The sequence below is a fragment of the Pieris napi genome, chromosome 22 (genome assembly GCF_905475465.1).
Source record: "Pieris napi chromosome 22, ilPieNapi1.2, whole genome shotgun sequence".
Classification (NCBI taxonomy): Eukaryota; Metazoa; Arthropoda; class Insecta; order Lepidoptera; family Pieridae; genus Pieris; species Pieris napi.
In genome coordinates, this window is record NC_062255.1 from 10,139,535 (window position 1) to 10,154,694 (window position 15,160).

At 34.8% G+C, this 15,160-nt stretch overlaps 1 protein-coding gene and 1 non-coding gene across 2 annotated transcripts in view; both read left to right on the forward strand.

Moving 5' to 3' along the window:
• Positions 1-15,160, forward strand: part of LOC125060736 (bone morphogenetic protein receptor type-1B) — a 111,689-nt gene that overhangs the window by 82,030 nt on the left and 14,499 nt on the right. The window lies entirely within an intron of this gene.
• Positions 9,903-9,990, forward strand: LOC125061063. The gene has a single exon (XR_007118969.1). It is a non-coding gene; the product is annotated as a U6atac minor spliceosomal RNA (small nuclear RNA).

The following is a 15,160-nucleotide window of genomic DNA, read 5'->3' on the forward strand; positions in this document are numbered from 1 at the left end:
AATATATTTTGGATATTGCAGGTTCGATGCCCGCATAAAAGAAGTATATTTTATAGTAAAATATGTAGTTGTTAAAGTACTTTCCTTCTGATTTCATTATTACTGTTTTCCCACTATTATTTATTGCTCGCCCATTTTGTATGTTAAATACTTTATTTAATATGAAATTGGAATTTGTAATACCCGTATAAATGTATATATGTATTTTTTTATGTAATCAAAAGTCAAAGTCAAACGACGCTCCGATGTCAGAGGGGCCAACATACATATTAATTGATTCTCGGTCATCGCCACTAGACTCTATCTGGTTCATCTTAATAATACGTGGCTATGAGATTTTGTAAATGTATTACAATCATGTAGTCTTATGTACAATGTGTGGGCTGCAGCTTCTTCTTTGCTCTGGTGTAAAGTCATTTCGATCTCAGATTTTATTTTTGATCGCAAACATCACACATGTTACAAGGAGGACAATAAGATTCTTATGAATATATATTATAGAAAAGATATACATGTGTGAAAATAACAAGAGAACTTAAGAAGGCGCAGTGCTAACCAGACCCATGCAACTTCCTCTCAATCGAGTACCTCTTATCTCTCTATATCTCACACAACTTTTGTATTAAAGAAGTTGCATGGGTCCGACAAGCATCACATAATATACACTGTAAATACATAATTATGTAAGATTAAAGAAAATAATTATAATAATATCATTATTACATATATACAATTAACACGCGTATAGGTAGGAATAAGTTCATAGTTTATTCACGACAGATGAAAGAGCAAAGCTCTTTAAAACACATTATCTTGAATTTAAAATTAAACATGGTCCAACATATTTTTCATCATCTTATCAACCTGTGCCTCTGTCGACACAGTACGTAAATAAAAATTCCAAACGATTTCGACACGTCCTAAACGTTTATGTGGAGGCAGGTTATTTTTATTTATGCTCGAATATGTCGCCCACCTATGACCCGGCACGCGACGGTTTTATCTCGGAATTTTTTAACCTTAAGACTTAAAGTTTGCCGATTTCATCAATTTAAATATTCTTAATAAGGTACAGCTTTCTGATGCGAGTTACTAATGCGCCCATACATTTTTTAGTTTTAAAATGATACCAGCCTGCTTAGGATTATTTATGTTACATTTAAATACTATTGTACGGTTATGAATAACAGAGTTATGATATTGTGAAAAAGTAAGGCTTAATTCTTTTAGTGCCTCTCTTACTGGAGGTTGGCTGTCAGTCTCTTGAAGCGTGTCTGGTTCTGTGACAGATGCGGCAACTCTTCCGCAGTTGCAATACCCGTTCACTCCCTAACGTTGTGAAGTCATGATTTCTTCCTTCTACCAACACGCCGTTTAAGATACACATTATAATTAATTGAAGGAGGTGGTAGCGGTCATGGCACATCACGTGGCCCAAGTACACAACTTTCCGTTGTTTAATGTTCTGCATAAGTTTACTCGACATTCAAACTCGTTTCAGAACCTTCTTGTTTGGGACCTTTTATCCAGCTTATACAAAACGTGCGACGATAGCAACACATCTTAAATGCTTCTAAGCGCCGGCGGGTATCTTATTTAATTGTCCAAAGCTTCAAAGGCGTACAAAACAATTGCCAATATGTAACAAAGGAAAACTCGGACTCGAAGTTTAATGGTCAAGTGACGACAGCACAAAGCTTTCTTCGACAAAGTATACTTAGAAATTTAAAGGGATTCCGGGAGAATAACTTTTATAGTGCATTTTTAATTCTTCAGTTATATCTTTGAAAGGGTGGACAGTAGCTTTAATCTAGATTTTTCGTTATCAGACTTTATTTTTACTATAATGCCTATAAAGGAGGTTACGTTGAAAAGCCTTGAATATAATTTAGTTTCTGTACCAATCTGATTATGTGAAGTTGGCGAATAAATCACAGTGATAGTATTAGTTTACACAACCGACACAGAATGCTGTTACTGCAGGGTTTCATTTATTTATTGAGGGTATTACAAGCAATTGCAAGTCGTGTTAAGGTCAATTACAAGTGGATCTAAGGCTTTTACGTTTGAAATTGGAATTGTGTGTATATTCTCAATTTATTACCAACATGTATCAGCTAGTGCGGTTCATTTGTTTTATTACTTATTATTATAGTTGGTTTAGGAACACATAGCTATAGTAATGTCAAACTGAACAAAAGCTAGAGGAGCTTTTTAACACTTTGTAGTACTATTTTTGTACGACTTTGGTGAAAGATTTATAGGCTGCTCTTATGAAAGAAGAACAGTAGATTGTTCTTTCGTTGAATTTGCAATTTACTTTTAAAGTAAGATATATATATATATATTTTAATGTAAGATATATTAGGTAAAATATTCCTCTTAACTTTAATCACCTTGATACTACGTATTTGCGTTTATTTCAAATTGTTTTGTTGATAGAGCTTGAAACCTTTGGTTTTATTATCTATTTATTTAATTACAACAACTGCTTTAACTTGGTATGAGGAGCATGATGTAATGGTTGCAGGTGCTAACAAACATTTTGTCAATAAACCTTGGCGATTTGAAAGAGTGACAGAGAGATTATAGCCAGTTCTTCTGGTTCAATACCCTCGATTTGAGTTGTGGCGTTGTCCGTTCATAAGTGTAGGTACATTACATTACCTATATGAAAAATTATCGTAAAAAAGTGTCCGTAGCGCCTGTTACAGACTCAATGTCGGGACCTAGAAATATCTGATTTCCACAATAAAAATCTTTTCTGTTTGCCAATACATATTTATAAATTATTAATATCATTAAGACTTTATCTATTACGGCAAAGACGACCAAGGCTAGCGATAACTGGTTTTTATGTAAATTGTGCAACTGTAAGATGCTTTTGTAATTATCCTCATACAGCCTACATCATATTGTGACCTCTAACTGGCGTGGGATGACTATCGCAATCTTAGATCCATCCGATAATAAGAAAAGACTGCGTTGGCGGATTTCATTTCCGATTTCGTAACTCAGTGTGCCTTATTGAATTTTGGATCGATGTTAATTATATACCAAATATATAATTGAAAGCGTAAATATAACTAAAAACATCTGCATCACGTTACCGTCTTCCCCGGATGGCATTTTATTTTGGATGGGGTTCCCTGGGAGATTGTAAAATGAGCATGCTCCTCCCTCAAAAGCTAGTAACGCACCTACTAAAATAGGTGTACATTGGCTGCGATTACTGCACTTTTAGGGTGTCCCTTAGGTACGTTTACCCATATCAAAAAAATACTTAAGACTTCATTGGTAGTTTCAATCCCGTTGTTTTTCATTGCAAATTTGACGACTCATTAGTCTAGTGGTTAGTACCCCTGACTGCGAATCCATGGGTCCCGGGTTCGATCCCCGGCTGAGGCGAACATCGATGTGATGAGCATTTGGTGTTGTTCTTAGGTCTTGGGTGTTTAAATATGTATTTATATGTATATCTATCTATAATATGTATGTATATCCGTTGCCTAGTACCCATAACACAAGCTTCACCAGCTTAGCATGGGACTAGGTCAATTAGTGTGAATTGTCTTTTAAAAAAGAAAATGGAATCATATTTAAGATATACCTACCAATTCAACCATTAATATTCTAGCTGTCTTCATCTCGCATTAACAAATTATTCTTTTGTTTTTATATATCTCTTGTGCGTTTTGCGCACCGACTGTCAAATTTGTTTAAGACCCAGGTAGGAGGTATCAGAAGTACTGCAAGACTTATTATGATGCAGACATAATTTACTTTAGCATTTATGTTGATCTCGTACTACTGTTATCCAGTCTCATTATTTTTGGTAATGATACTCCAACTGTAGGTATCCTTTTTTTTTGAAGTGAAACTTCTTTGCGCGTGAGGGTACTAGTTTTACGGAACGTAACGATGATGTGCGGCGTTTTTGTCGAAGAAAAGGCAGAGAGCGATTGAGACCGATTGAGAGAGAGAGTGAGAAGGGAATCTAAAGTTTTAGATTTGTATAAATATGAGCAAGACTTAAAAATTAGTTTTCCAAAAAAGTTTCACTTCTGACATGTGTACTTTGTACGCACGTACTTTTTTTTTAAATTTTAGTAAGACATTTGGCTGACCTGAAAGCGTCTTTTGTCAAGACATTTTGGCATAACACATTTCTTTAGCATAACTATTCCGTCTGTGTGCGTTGATTTGTTAATATACAATTTATTAATTTGTTGACCAGTTGTTATTTTAAATGTGTGTTTATCTTAGATACGTGCGATTATAAAAAGGTTGGCTGTGGTCTGTGGGCGGATTTTTATTTCCGATGTGTCGTAACGAATCGTGCTTTTGATTTTTATGACTGTGTTAATTTTGTATATGACTAGGTCACGCGACGGGCGAATGTATGTTTTGTTTTAAATCGTAATACCATTTTACTTATTTTGTTTGGGAACAGAATCTTCGGTGCGTTGATAATAGGTTTACTATGTAACGTATGTAACTTTTTTTGTTGATAGAATTTGATTTGATTATTCAATATCTTCTTTAAAAGCGATACAACGATGGAGGTCATAAAAATTTTCGATACCATTTTTATAATACGATTTGCCTTTAGCCTAAATTAAGTATCGGCAATTACCTCTTTATCAGCGCAAAATTTCTGTCCCGTGAGCATTCTTTTGAGGTGAAGTGCAGGAAAAAGTTGGAGGCCCAATTCATGGAATTTGGCCATCGTTTTCATTGATTTGCGACACGGTGCACTGTCTTGATGCAACAGCACTTTCTTCTTTTTTTGCGGTTTTCTCCTTCAAACCTTGATTTAATTAGTTTCTTTAATTTTGATATGTTTTAAGTAATTTCTATTGAACATCCACGGAGATAAGATCGCAACCACTGTATTATGAGAAAAAAACGATTGTTAAGTCTGACGGATTCTGCGATTATCCAATTCCTTTATGGTCTAGGAAAGCTTTAGATTTCCTTTTTTTTAAATATATAATAGGGGGCAAACGGACAGGAGGCTTATGTGGAACAATAGACACTCACATTGCCAGAAGGCTCACAAGTGCGTTGCCGGCCTTTTAAGTATTATTACCTGAAGCTCATAATCTCTGATAAAGATCATAGTTTACTATATTTTATTGCATCATCAATAGTTTTGCTGAACAAGCCGTCTCTTCCGTCAGACTCGGTGACCGCAGTGGGTGGTGTTGTAAAAACAAATGAACACTAATGAATACGATTTTTATTACCACAATTTGATATTGTAATTCGAGCGACGTATTCATATCGAATTTCCAATTTGTGTATTTTTTTCATTATCGGACGGCAGCTGGGGATTTTCGGTTTTAGGTTTCACTTTATGGATAGGCGACGTTGTAAAAATTATATTAACGGCTTTGATATTAATTATTTTGCAGGTGTAGAAAACAATCAATCATTATTTGCTATTATATTTAAATCCATCGCTTATTTTATGAGCCAAATATATATATAGCATATTTGTTTTATAGAATAGGAGGCAAACGGGCAGGAGGCTCACCTGAAGTGATACCGCCGCCCATGGACACTCACAATGCCAGAGGGCTCGAGAGTGCGTTGCCGGCCTTTTAAAAAAGAGCTGACGGAGTCTGATTTTTTATCATTTTGAATTATAAATAAATTAGAATCTAATAATAATAGTAATAGTTTATAATTCACTGACAGATAGGATAATGCCGCTCCCAGTTTTTAAACATATTATGTCTCTGCGAATACAAGACCCCGAGGTCAGTTGCGGAGGTGGTCATTATTAAGTATAAAACTACTTTCTTTTATATAAAGTATCTGTCATGTCTTTAACGGTAGCGGAAATGAGATAACTGTCTTTACAAGCGTAGGTTTTGGTCAAAAGTTGACCCCACCCACGCACATTCTTCGACGATATCGAAATTGACGAAATTCATTGTTATTTTTATTATCACGTTCAGAACAAATGGGAAAGGCTATAAATATGGCGTATTAATAGCTATATTAAACCGTAAACTTGATTTGTGTATTGGGAAAGATAATAGACGCAATTACAATTAGATTGATGTATTTTCCTTAATTTACGGATATCATAGTTTGAGTTCTTGAATCTTATATGCAGAATATTGCTGAAAGGACATTTCGCGTTTCAAAGATATAGCGGTTTGGAATAACATTTAGTATAGTATTTACACAGGATGTTCTTTTTAAGGACCGCGACTATAGATATCTTTTATAAGTTAAAATAATTCCGCTATGATATTTATAGACATTTTATTAATTTACTGTGTATTCTATTTAATGTCACTCGATTTAGAAGCAGAATCACTAATCTTTAGTTGGTTTGCTAAGTCCCGGTAGAATGCTAGAGTGACCCTGGACCCGGGTAGGCCCGAGGTGATTTAGCGGGTAATACTCACCCAGTCTCTGAATAGAAGTGGTCCCACATACCCCTGCTACTTACGGAGCAAGGGGATGTGAAAATGCATTTTCATCTCGAATATATAAAAAAAAACTTCAGTGGTGTCAAGGGACACCCAGATGGAACGAAATTCCTTTCGATTAATCTATATATTAATTGGTATCATAACAGTATGATAGATTTTCTCGACACCAATCTTATGACGAAAAAAAAAGGCAACATCACGAGGTGGTCCCAGGCAAGTGTCGTGACAACTTTTCGTAAGAATTTTTTCCGTCTAGCCCCCTTTCACAACGCGCGATAAGGAACTTCGTTCCAAAAGTTGCTTTGCTGCTATCCAACGTTTTCTTATTAATTTTAATTTTTAATTTATAGACCAAACTTTTTGTTTTTATTTTTTATGATACAGCGTACAAAAATACATATAACCTTTGTCACCCCTCCACGATCAACCGCTATTTTTTATTATAGTAGATAGTTATTTTTATTAAACTACAAAAAAATATTCCTAGAAATAATATAATTACATGGAAAAACAACGTTTGCCGAGTCACCTAGTAACTTTATAAAATTCGGGTAATACGACATTTCCTATAACGCGGTTCGGGTCTACCGCGTTATTGAAAATGGTGTTTTTCTCGCTAATATTTGTTTATGTTCCATAACTGTGGTGTCAGATAAACTAAAGATGGTTGTTTACATAGTGCATACTCAGCGTCTACGGTGGGAAGAGATTTTCTCACAGTAAAGCGTAATACGAGTACAAACTATAGTATATTATATCAACCGCCGGTGGTCCAGTGCATTTATCTTAACGTATTTGATTTATGATCAAGTGACGCGTGCTTGGAAAAATTCGCTTATTGACGTCGTGTAGGTTTACTATCAGTAACTCAAATTGTTTACTTCCTTTGAAACTTATTAAGGCATTTTCTGTTATACTTAAAAAAATACGTAAAATCCGAGGCAGATTCTATGTGAGTGATTTTAACTGAAAAGACAGAATTGAAAAATAAATGTTACACAAATATATTTATAACACATATAGTGTGTTTATTCATCGGTATTGTTCAAGTTTATTTTGTATTGAAAATTCATTAGTACATATAAATAATTTTGACGGTAATTATCAAAACCAAATATGATAACGATAAATAAATCAATGTTGGGAAATGCGTATGTAGCATAATCAAAATATATTATAAAAAGGAAAGATGTATATGCTTTTATGTTTGTAAAGAATTAACTAAGTAGGTACTCGAGCGCTTTTCAAAAAATACTATATTTTTAAATATGAAAAAAGCTAGAAATATAGCATTTAACTTACTGTTGGAATTGTCTATTCTGTATGTTAAATCGTCATACATTATCCATTTCTTATGTTATGTACAGCTTATTTGTCTATTTCTTGAGCTCGTTAGGGCATTGTATGGAATGTTTCCTATGAACACTGAATAATTCATGTTTCGATATTAAAAAGCCAATTATGGATATTGATACTGCATTTTTATGAATAGTCATATTGGTAATAATTTTAAATTGACCCAACCGTTAAACTTTGAATAAGCGTTAATATCAAGGAGCAGACACATTTTTGCATCTGTTTTTTCTTTCATAGGATAATATCAACCTACCTGCGGGTCGGTCAAGTATTACGTAAGCAGATTTACTGCAATTTATCCCCCACCCATCCTCTTGTCAGCAAAAGTAACCAAAGCTCTAAAAAAAATAGTACATAAACGTACTAATCTTTTGTAGGAATCCTCGGAAATGCATTTCTTTTTCAAGCATAGACAGTATATGCATATGTGTAAAAAAAGTTAATAATTACTGTTGACGTAATCACCAAATAAGAAATTCAGAGAAAGGTGCGGAGTTAGGGTTCAAACGCATGACCAGAGTGTCTGGAGTGTGAACGTCGCTTTAGCCATTGGACCAATACAAGATTTTGTTACATACAGTCATTTATTATTTGAATGTGCATTAAACCACACTATTAACCATTGACCTCAGCAAAGTCCATTTATCGAAAGCACCTCGGGCCCTGCTTTCTCGATCGTAGGCGGCCGTGCCTTATTAATTTATGCGAAATATCTACATTAAACGCTATACATTTCTCTAAATCTGGTAATCCGAAGTGAAGCATTTAATTCTATTCAGTATTGTTAAACTGATAAGGTTCATTTTTAGCTAACAGGTGTTCGCCCACACTAGTAAGCCCGCGTTTATGAGTCTATTTAATAAATAAAAGCAATACAATACTGAGATGTGTTAGCCTAGTAACTTTAAGCTTTAACTGGGATCAAACAATCTCTATCAGTATATCGACCAACTGGTATTTGACCAATGTGGTGGATTATGAGCTACTTTTGAAGGGCTTACAGCACTCTGCAATTCTTCTTCGTACTGTTTATACCTTTAGCATGTAACTAATATTCTAAGTAATCAAAGGGCAGTCTTAAAAGCAACAGAGACGAATTTAAAGGAACAAAATGTTTAACAATAGGTTAAGAGGAATCTTTCTGGAATTTACTGTAAATTTTATACAAAAAGTAAAAAAAAATAGGTACCTAGTATCCGGATTACCAATACCATTTATTTAAGTTGTACATATACAATTTATTTAATACCTCCGCAAAAATATAGTCGGGGAATTGTCTAGAAAATATTTAAAAAAAAAATTACCAAGCGGGAGCACGGTAAGGCAATTCTCAGTGTTCAACAATTAGTTAAGTAAGTTCATTTTTTAAAAAGAGTATTTCAAGTTCCCATGTACGAGTACGTAACAAATGTGTACGCATAAAAAATGCGAGTCGGCCATATACGTGTTTCTTGTTTGTTTTTGACTTGAGCGACAGTAATTGTTTAACGTCCTTCACTTACTGATGTTGTTTCTAATTCAAATGTAATCTTTATACGGTTCTAAATATACGCATAGTATGAGTAGCAACGTGGGAAGTCCCCGCGAAAGCCTTATATTTCATAATATTCCGTTTGTTGCGTTTTATATGACAAACATTGTGTAAAACTAAAAACTTGGCGATTAAAAAGAGTGGCGGAGAGTTTATTGCCAGTTCTTCCGTTCTACGCCCTTGATTTGAGAACTGGCAGTACATTGTGTTATCTATATGAATAAATGATTTCGACTTTGACTTGCAGAAAAGAGGAGTCGTTACAAAGCGTAAAAATAATTCACTACCAGCCTCATGAAGAGATTCATTACATTATAGATCTTTTGTATCAACAACTGTGCCATGAAAGTGATAGTTACAATGGTAGAACCACTTTAAAAATATTTAAATCTTCACCAAAACTCGTGTAAGGCACAAATTAAAACTATGAAAGAAACATATGTGTGTGCATAGGGTTGCAGCGCCACCGAATATATATTTTAGTGCTGTATTTAAATAGGCTATTTGGAATTGTAGTTCTACAGAATTGGCCTCAGTGTATTGCAAATAGCGGTTTTGTTACAGTGTCAATTGAAAGGAGATACGCTTAGCAATCCCCTCGACGAAGATGGAACCCCAAAAATTCTTAAGGCAACTTGACTACAGTTTTGCCCCGTAGAATACGAAAGCGACCCCGGGAGTAGTTATGCGGTATTTTAGTGGTTCATCTGGTTCTCTGAGTAGCTAGTATGCTTTGAGTCGAGTCCCACTAATCCTCGAGGGCTTTGAGTGGAAATGTGCAAGAGGCATTTCCCTCACGGTTTCTAAAAAAAGAGGTCTTATTACAACACTCTAAGGCTTTTAACTAATCCATAGCAACAAGTGACGCGTAAATGCTATTGTAATATATGGACATGTGTATGAAACAGCTTCATGTCGCCCACGGGCATTGTATCACAACTCTCCAACCACTTACGTCCCACTTGACACTGCCTGACGCCTAACCACTTTTCAAACAGCCTCTCACGCCTACCAACTTGAGGAAAATCGCTTTGGGCGTTATTTGGGAAGACGTGGAATAATTTTATAGAGATAATAGATTATTATTAGACAATAATTATTGTTTAATTTACGTAAAATATCTCTGCTCACTAATCTGACAGCTACTTTAATATATAAATCGAATTCATTGAATATGAGAGTGCATCTAACACTTGTTAGGTATTGAGGCAAAACTAAGAAACATAATTTAGTAGAAAACTTACTGTATAACTCATAGCAACTTTTTTTAATGAAGATAGGTGTTAATTGATGCCGATGCTACCGTCTTTTTGAAAGACGAGAAAAATTTTGTGTTGGAATAATAGATTTTTTGAGAGTAATAAATAACATCAAAATATTATCAAGATGCATTTTCATATTTATGGAAATATGTTATCTACATCTCAGTGTATGACAGGTAGCAATGGCTTATCAGATAAGGGACGTAACCGAATGTGACCGCGCCCCTCTCATTAAGATTATCACATTTCAGATATAGATAACGTTTTTGCGCAGTTAATTTTAAATTTTCAGGAAAACAATGTACTCAGTGTTGACTCTGTGTTAATGTCACCGCTAAATTGCATTAATTGAAGTATTTTGTTTCTAATTATAATAATAATATTGCTGATATTAAAAGTAGCTATGTAGATATTTCTGTGTTGTATTTTTTTTAACTTGCTCCTGCTTAAGAATAACATCGAAGCAGGTTGACAAAGTTGCCTTAAACCAAAAGTATCAAAGAAATAATCGCAAGAATCTTCAAGATTCAAACGTTGCAGCTCCGCTGTGTTAAATAAATAAAAATAAAATATGTTTATTATGGAACATAAGATACATGTATCACTTATTCCACGTCATTAAATTTGAAGGCATCCCTACTCATCGGCAAAGAAGACAGAGGGGGTAGGCCGAGAGAAAAAGCCGGCGTAAAAAACTCTCGGTACTCTTTTAAAACAGCAAATCATCAAACAACACTTATTAAAACAAATATCGCAAATTAATTAGAAGTAGCCTGTCTAGCACTAGTCCCAGGCCCTTTTATCAACTAGATAATCGGATGTTTTCATTCACAATTTACGAACTAGCGATTAGTGGAATCGACGCCCGGTAGGGATCTTCTCAATAGGACCTACCAATGCAATGGTTTAAAGTCAAAGACTGTCAAAGAAAGACATAAAGCTATTTGTCCTTATCTAAGATTATTACGAATACTTCTGAATAAAATGTAAATGAATACTGTAGAGAATACATCGTTATTTGCTGTGGCGGTAAATTGGCTCGATATTGTCAATAGGTTGGGTCATTACAATGAAAACGTTACATCCTCGTTATCGAGCGCCCTTGGACATTTGATTGAGCTAATCTTTATACTCTCTTTGCATGTACATCGATTTTACTTAATCATAATGAGTTTTTATAAGCTATTTACTAGCGAGCAGCCTTATCCGATGTATATCCGAACTAATTCGACTTAGGGTTCTTCAAGAAACGAGCGTACCGATCTTTAAAAGGCCAACGCACTTGCGAGCCCTCTGGCAATGTGCGTGTCTATGCACGGCGGTATCTATTACCATCAGGTGAGCCTCCTGTACGTTTGCCCCCTGTTTTATAAAAATATCTCAGACCCACTTCGACTTTTGTGTCTCAGTTATGCCTGTTAAACAGTATGAGCAATAATAGTGAATATTTCCGCAAACGTTGCGGTCAAGCTTGCGGATGTTATAACTTTTCTTAAATCTGATTTAACATTGAGAGAAGCTAAGTTTTTAAGTTATTATAATAAAGTGGCTATATGTTACATTAAGGCGGGTAGGCGCAAGTTGAATATCGAGTCCTCACAAAATAACCAATTAAAAATAGAAATAAGTGAGAATACACAATAAAAAGTAAATATCAAACTGAACCAGGAGAAGATATACCATAGGCAAACGTATCTGCCTCATTATTAGTGTAAAAAATAGAACATTTTCACGTTTTAATTTGTGTTATTGCAACGGTGACTTTTCGTTTTGACTAAAACAATTAAAAGTGCGTGTACAAATCTAGTGCAAGTGACTCGGAACAAGGATCAGTCAATTTTTGTTGATATTACTACAAAAAGAAGAAAAAACTACGACTTTGTAACAGTGATGTTAAACGGGTATACGTGACTTGCAGCGACCTAATATTACATTAGTCACTCCTTGTAAACGTCACTCAAGAAAGAAACTGTTCAAGTAATTCGTCCTCTTCGTCATACAGTATCTCGGCGTCGCAGATAAGCTGTGTTCCTGAATCGAACATTTGTATCGGCCCGAGTTCAAACCTAGACACGGAATATTGACACTTCAATTAATTTCGAATTTTTGTTTTTATAATTTTACTTGAAGATATCTAATCTATCTCTAACGGATAGAATATAAAAGGAAAAATAATTCTGTAATAAAAAAAAAAAAATTAGAAACAACATTTCAAAGTATGGACAAAAAAGAAATGGAATACCTTATAGAATCGATACACCAAAAGCTGTGCGAAAAGTTGGAAGATCAACGAGAATTATAACAGAAAGTGTAACAAAGTCCGTCGTAAGCAGTATAAATGTGAAGTTAGCAGAATTAACTGAAGAAAACAAGAAACTTAAATCGGAGATCGTCGTTCTAAAAGACAAAGTAAAATTCCTTGAAGATGGGAAAAGGAAAAATAATTTAGTATTTTTTGGCATACATGAAAACCAACAAGAAGAACCTAACCTGCTTACACACATGCTGAAGTTGATAAATAATTCAACTGGTTTATCCTTGGACCCTAAAGAGCTAAGCTCAGCTTATAGACTGGGCAAAAAGAGTGAAAATCCTCGCCCAGTCCTCGTTAACTTCACTAGCCTTTGGAGAAAATACGAGGTACTGAAAAATGGAAACAAACTCCCATCTAACATGTATGTAAAAGAAGATTTTTCCAAAGAAGTATTAGAAAAAAGAAAACTATTACAAATCGAACTAAAAGCTGAACGTGCTAAAGGGAAAACTTGCCACATTAAAAAAGATAAGCTCGTTATATACGAGAATACGCATGAGAAATCTGAAAAAAGAAAGAGAAACTTCTCAGAATCTCCGAAACAATATCAACCCCAACCAACAAGTAAAAAAATAAACTTACTTGATTACTACGAAGCGCATGGCTCGAATTCAACGCCGAAACAGCAAAAAAACTAGCATGCGCCCCCGACCGCTCGAACCAACATAATTCTTTCAAACACAACAACAACAGACAAAACGCACTAACCACCCCAAGCCCCAAGCCCATCGGAACCAACAATAGGAAACCCTTCCAGAACGTTAGTGTATTAAATCAACTCAACTTCAACACCAATCATCGATTAGTAAGAGCCACCATAAAATGTATCGAACCAAAGAAAAGTAGAAATAAATACAACACAAAAACAAAGCTAATGATAGTAAAACAAATCCCTGACAATGAAGTCAAAAACCAGATAGAAGGAAAATATATCAATGAAGTAAATGAAATACTTGGAACTCTAAGTCGCAATCCCCCAAAAACTAACAAGAAACAAATTGGAAAAGAAACTCAAAAGCTAATGGAAGAAAGAAAACAGCTCTTAAAACTTGGAAAAAACAAGCAAAATCTAAAATTGATATCAGAAGTAAGTAAGAAAATTAGTAACAATATTAAGAAAGAAAGAACCGAAAGAAGAATAGAAGCACTTAATTACCATATAACCAAGACAGGAGGAGTTAAAAAAGCTCTAAATGAACTCGTAGAAACAAAACAATGGATACCGAACATTAAGAATTACGTAGGCAAACAACAGACAAAAAGAAAAGATATATTGAAAACTGCAACAGACTTCTACAGAAACCTCTACTCACTAGAGACTGATAATACCTCACAGAATCCAGTAAATCTTGAACAAGACGAAGAAGAGGTACCTAAATTTCTCCTTTCAGAAACGGAGCATGCTATCAAAAGCCTAAAAAATGGAAAAGCGCCTGGACCAGATCACATAACTAATGAGATGATCAAAGTATCATCAGCAGCACCAGGGAACCTAAGAAAACTTACTGAACTATTCAATACCATACTAAAAACGGAATACATACCTTCTCAATGGACGAAGAACATAATTACACTGCTCCACAAAAAGGGTGACAGGAACATCATAGAAAACTATAGACCTTATATAAGCCTTATGTCCAACATGTATAAAGTTTTCTCCAAAATGATCCTGCGAAGAATAACGAAGGTAATGGATGAACAACAACCCATGGAACAAGCTGGATTCAGATCCGGATTCTCAACTGTAGATCATATACATGTTATAAAACAGCTAATACAAAAGTGCAAAGAATACGGAAAAGCACTATACATCGCTTTTGTAGACTACAGTAAAGCATTCGACTCTATAAAGCACGATTCCCTCTGGAGAGCCTTAATACAACAAGGTATACCAAAAAAATACATACGTATAATTAGAAATATATATACAAGTAGCACGGCTTATATCAAACTAGAGACAACGGGTGAAGAATTTCCTATAGCCAGGGGTGTGAGACAGGGCGATCCTTTGTCCCCAAAACTCTTCTCAGCCATTTTGGAGAGTTTATTTAGAAATTTGGAATGGGATAAGGTCGGCATAAACATAAACGGCAGACAACTGAACCACCTAAGATTCGCAGACGATTTAGTGATCATTTCAGATAACGCAAAGACGCTTCAAACTATGCTGCAACAGCTGACAGAAGCAAGCAAGATAGTTGGGCTTTCTATGAACAAATCTAAAACGAAAATAATGACAAATAGA